The 5,000-nt window shown below is 51.5% G+C and overlaps 1 non-coding gene across 1 annotated transcript in view; it reads left to right on the top strand.

The window, feature by feature from the left end:
- The first annotated feature begins 3,496 nt into the window (after positions 1–3,496).
- Positions 3,497–5,000, top strand: part of LOC126444056 (small subunit ribosomal RNA) — a 1,909-nt gene continuing 405 nt past the window's right edge. The window contains exon 1 of the ribosomal RNA XR_007582382.1: positions 3,497–5,000. This exon is cut by the window's right edge and continues 405 nt beyond it. This is a non-coding gene — a ribosomal RNA (small subunit ribosomal RNA).

Raw genomic sequence — 5,000 nt, 5'->3', positions numbered from 1 at the left:
AACCTACGTTGTGCCTTAACCTAACCTACGTTGTGCCTTAACCTAACCTACGTTGTGCCTTAACCTAACCTACGTTGTGCCTTAACCTAACCTACGTTGTGCCTTAACCTAACCTACGTTGTGCCTTAACCTAACCTACGTTGTGCCTTAACCTAACCTACGTTGTGCCTTAACCTAACCTACGTTGTGCCTTAACCTAACCTACGTTGTGCCTTAACCTAACCTACGTTGTGCCTTAACCTAACCTACGTTGTGCCTTAACCTAACCTACGTTGTGCCTTAACCTAACCTACGTTGTGCCTTAACCTAACCTACGTTGTGCCTTAACCTAACCTACGTTGTGCCTTAACCTAACCTACGTTGTGCCTTAACCTAACCTACGTTGTGCCTTAACCTAACCTACGTTGTGCCTTAACCTAACCTACGTTGTGCCTTAACCTAACCTACGTTGTGCCTTAACCTAACCTACGTTGTGCCTTAACCTAACCTACGTTGTGCCTTAACCTAACCTACGTTGTGCCTTAACCTAACCTACGTTGTGCCTTAACCTAACCTACGTTGTGCCTTAACCTAACCTACGTTGTGCCTTAACCTAACCTACGTTGTGCCTTAACCTAACCTACGTTGTGCCTTAACCTAACCTACGTTGTGCCTTAACCTAACCTACGTTGTGCCTTAACCTAACCTATGTTGTGCCTTAACCTAACCTATGTTGTGCCTTAACCTAACCTATGTTGTGCCTTAACCTAACCTATGTTGTGCCTTAACCTAACCTATGTTGTGCCTTAACCTAACCTATGTTGTGCCTTAACCTAACCTATGTTGTGCCTTAACCTAACCTATGTTGTGCCTTAACCTAACCTATGTTGTGCCTTAACCTAACCTACGTTGTGCCTTAACCTAACCCATATTGTACCTTAACCTAACCCATATTGTACCTTAACCTAACCCATATTGTACCTTAACCTAACCCATATTGTACCTTAACCTAACCCATATTGTACCTTAACGTAACCTAATTTGTGCCTTAACGTAACCTAATTTGTGCCTTAACGTAACCTAATTTGTGCCTTAACGTAACCTAATTTGTGCCTTAACGTAACCTAATTTGTGCCTTAACGTAACCTAATTTGTGCCTTAACGTAACCTAATTTGTGCCTTAACGTAACCTAATTTGTGCCTTAACGTAACCTAATTTGTGCCTTAACGTAACCTAATTTGTGCCTTAACGTAACCTAATTTGTGCCTTAACGTAACCTAATTTGTGCCTTAACGTAACCTAATTTGTGCCTTAACGTAACCTAATTTGTGCCTTAACGTAACCTAATTTGTGCCTTAACGTAACCTAATTTGTGCCTTAACGTAACCTAATTTGTGCCTTAACGTAACCTAATTTGTGCCTTAACGTAACCTAATTTGTGCCTTAACGTAACCTAATTTGTGCCTTAACGTAACCTAATTTGTGCCTTAACGTAACCTAATTTGTGCCTTAACGTAACCTAATTTGTGCCTTAACGTAACCTAATTTGTGCCTTAACGTAACCCATGTTGTGCCTTAACGTAACCCATGTTGTGCCTTAACGTAACCCAATTTGTGCCTTAACGTAACCCATGTTGTGCCTTAACCTAACCTATATTGTGCCTCAACCTAACCTATATTGCGCCTTAACCTGACGCACGTTGTCGCTGAACCTGCTCTGTAATTGTTATGCAACTCGTTAAATTAGTGTAGTGTTGCCTAACCGCAACCCTCGCAATATAGTTCGCTATTCGCACTGCCCGGTCCCCTGTGTATCGCGTCATGTTAAACACCTTGCAGGTGTTGCTGACTTTCCACATGCTCCTGCTATACACTGTAATGTGGATAGCAGCAGGACGTACATGCCCCCCCCCCTTCCCCCCTGCCTTCGCAAGCTGGTCGTTGAGAAGTTTGCATGTTCAATGCCCTTCGCATGCCGACGTACTCAGCCTACGTTGTGGTACGGCCTGTCACCTGTCCGCCGATGTACGCAAAACCCACAAACTGTACTGCACATTGGTCCGTATGTACTGAATGATACATCGTGGCACATGTGTGACCGTACGACGACTGCGCCTAGCAACGGCAGACCATACAGTCCAAATATTGTGCACGCAGCTACGTGTCGTCTCCCTATAAGAGCTGGATTGCAGTGTGGTACGCCATTCAGACGTGTGGGAGGAACGGACGCCCTGGATGGCGATCAGCATGAGCAGTCTGTTGATGTAGTGGAGCGTGTATTCGGACGTAGTCGTCTCTTCTCACACACCGTGATAGCATGTTGCACCGCGTTCCACATCTGCGACATCCTGCAGAGGCCGGCTGACAGTCGTTCGCGCAATGGACACCGCATACGTACGGGGGCTACCTTCCACGTGTTCTCGAGGCGTGCACATGTTGTTGCGTCTATGTGGGCAGACGTAGTGTGTTGTGACACCTGACACAGGCATGCAATACTCGTTGCAAATGGCGATGGACGTCTACGTTTGCTGGTGACGTTACGCAAATGAACAACAGGTAACCCGTTGTGGTGCGGTTGTTCTCGCTAGAGGTGAATCAGTGTTGGCGACGATCGGTCGAGCTATTAACCGGTTGTTTCAGGGATACCCACCATGCCCACGAACGTGAAAGGGGACCCACCATGCCCACGAACGCGAAAGGGGATCTGGGTGTGAGGCGATACGCGGCGGTGGCTGGGTGGGACCGTCCCCGGCCGGTGAGGGGGGGCCGCCCGGCGTGCTGGCAGCGCGGTGCGTGGGCGCACGCGCTACAGCCGGCTGGTGGGGGCGGCCAGTGGCAGGCGCGCCGGCCGACGGACGCGGCAGGCGGCGCAGCTGCGCGCCGGCGCCCCCTGCTCGCGGCGCCTTGCGGCCAAAGTAGGTCCTCGCGGGCCCGGTGCGAAGCGCGGTGGCCATCTGCAGTGTGCTGGTCCGATTGAGGACTGTGTGCGCTGAGGATGCGCCGCCGCCCGGCGCTCGGCGCCGCGACGCCGTCTGCTGCTCGGTCGCCCCAGCGGTTCTCGCAGGTGGTTTGTATCGCAGCTGTGCGGACGTGTTGGCGCGTGCGCTGTGCTGGGAGAGTTCGCTTCGGCACCCAAGTGGGGCTTTTGTCCTTCTGTGGCGCTGGCGTTGGAGCTGCCGGTCACCGTAGGTGGCGCGTGTTGTCTCCCGCCGGCAATGCCACGACAGCACGCTCCCGGGCCTCTGTCGGCAGCGGCAAGCTCAGTTGGGAGCACGGGTGGTCGCACCTAAAGCGTCTACTCGCCTAACTCCGGGCGATTGCGCCTCTCTCGAACCCGACCAAGTACTTAGGACGGCGCTGCGCGCCGCCGGGACCTGAGAGGGTTTCGAGGTGTGTTGTGCAGGGGAGCTCAGCCTCCTCCTGTTTGCAGAATAATTGAGCGGACGCTTGCGTGTTCGCGCGGGCCCCCGGGACACACTCCCGGGCGGCCGGCTGCTCAGCTCTAGTTGACGCAGCTCCCTGGTTGATCCTGCCAGTAGTCATATGCTTGTCTCAAAGATTAAGCCATGCATGTCTCAGTACAAGCCGCATTAAGGTGAAACCGCGAATGGCTCATTAAATCAGTTATGGTTCCTTAGATCGTACCCACGTTACTTGGATAACTGTGGTAATTCTAGAGCTAATACATGCAAACAGAGTCCCGACCAGAGATGGAAGGGACGCTTTTATTAGATCAAAACCAATCGGTCGGCTCGTCCGGTCCGTTTGCCTTGGTGACTCTGAATAACTTTGGGCTGATCGCACGGTCCTCGTACCGGCGACGCATCTTTCAAATGTCTGCCTTATCAACTGTCGATGGTAGGTTCTGCGCCTACCATGGTTGTAACGGGTAACGGGGAATCAGGGTTCGATTCCGGAGAGGGAGCCTGAGAAACGGCTACCACATCCAAGGAAGGCAGCAGGCGCGCAAATTACCCACTCCCGGCACGGGGAGGTAGTGACGAAAAATAACGATACGGGACTCATCCGAGGCCCCGTAATCGGAATGAGTACACTTTAAATCCTTTAACGAGTATCTATTGGAGGGCAAGTCTGGTGCCAGCAGCCGCGGTAATTCCAGCTCCAATAGCGTATATTAAAGTTGTTGCGGTTAAAAAGCTCGTAGTTGGATTTGTGTCCCACGCTGTTGGTTCACCGCCCGTCGGTGTTTAACTGGCATGTATCGTGGGACGTCCTGCCGGTGGGGCGAGCCGAAGGCGTGCGACCACCTCGTGCGTGCTCGTGCGTCCCGAGGCGGACCCCGTTGAAATCCTACCAGGGTGCTCTTTATTGAGTGTCTCGGTGGGCCGGCACGTTTACTTTGAACAAATTAGAGTGCTTAAAGCAGGCAAGCCCGCCTGAATACTGTGTGCATGGAATAATGGAATAGGACCTCGGTTCTATTTTGTTGGTTTTCGGAACCCGAGGTAATGATTAATAGGGACAGGCGGGGGCATTCGTATTGCGACGTTAGAGGTGAAATTCTTGGATCGTCGCAAGACGAACAGAAGCGAAAGCATTTGCCAAGTATGTTTTCATTAATCAAGAACGAAAGTTAGAGGTTCGAAGGCGATCAGATACCGCCCTAGTTCTAACCATAAACGATGCCAGCCAGCGATCCGCCGCAGTTCCTCCGATGACTCGGCGGGCAGCCTCCGGGAAACCAAAGCTTTTGGGTTCCGGGGGAAGTATGGTTGCAAAGCTGAAACTTAAAGGAATTGACGGAAGGGCACCACCAGGAGTGGAGCCTGCGGCTTAATTTGACTCAACACGGGAAACCTCACCAGGCCCGGACACCGGAAGGATTGACAGATTGATAGCTCTTTCTTGATTCGGTGGGTGGTGGTGCATGGCCGTTCTTAGTTGGTGGAGCGATTTGTCTGGTTAATTCCGATAACGAACGAGACTCTAGCCTGCTAACTAGTCGCGTGACATCCTTCGTGCTGTCAGCGATTACTTTTCTTCTTAGAGGGACAGGCGG

This window comes from Schistocerca serialis, unplaced genomic scaffold, assembly GCF_023864345.2.
Source record: "Schistocerca serialis cubense isolate TAMUIC-IGC-003099 unplaced genomic scaffold, iqSchSeri2.2 HiC_scaffold_219, whole genome shotgun sequence".
NCBI classification, from domain to species: domain Eukaryota; kingdom Metazoa; phylum Arthropoda; class Insecta; order Orthoptera; family Acrididae; genus Schistocerca; species Schistocerca serialis.
The sequence above is the reverse complement of the archived record's forward strand: the minus strand, read 5'-3'. Positions and strand labels throughout refer to the sequence as shown.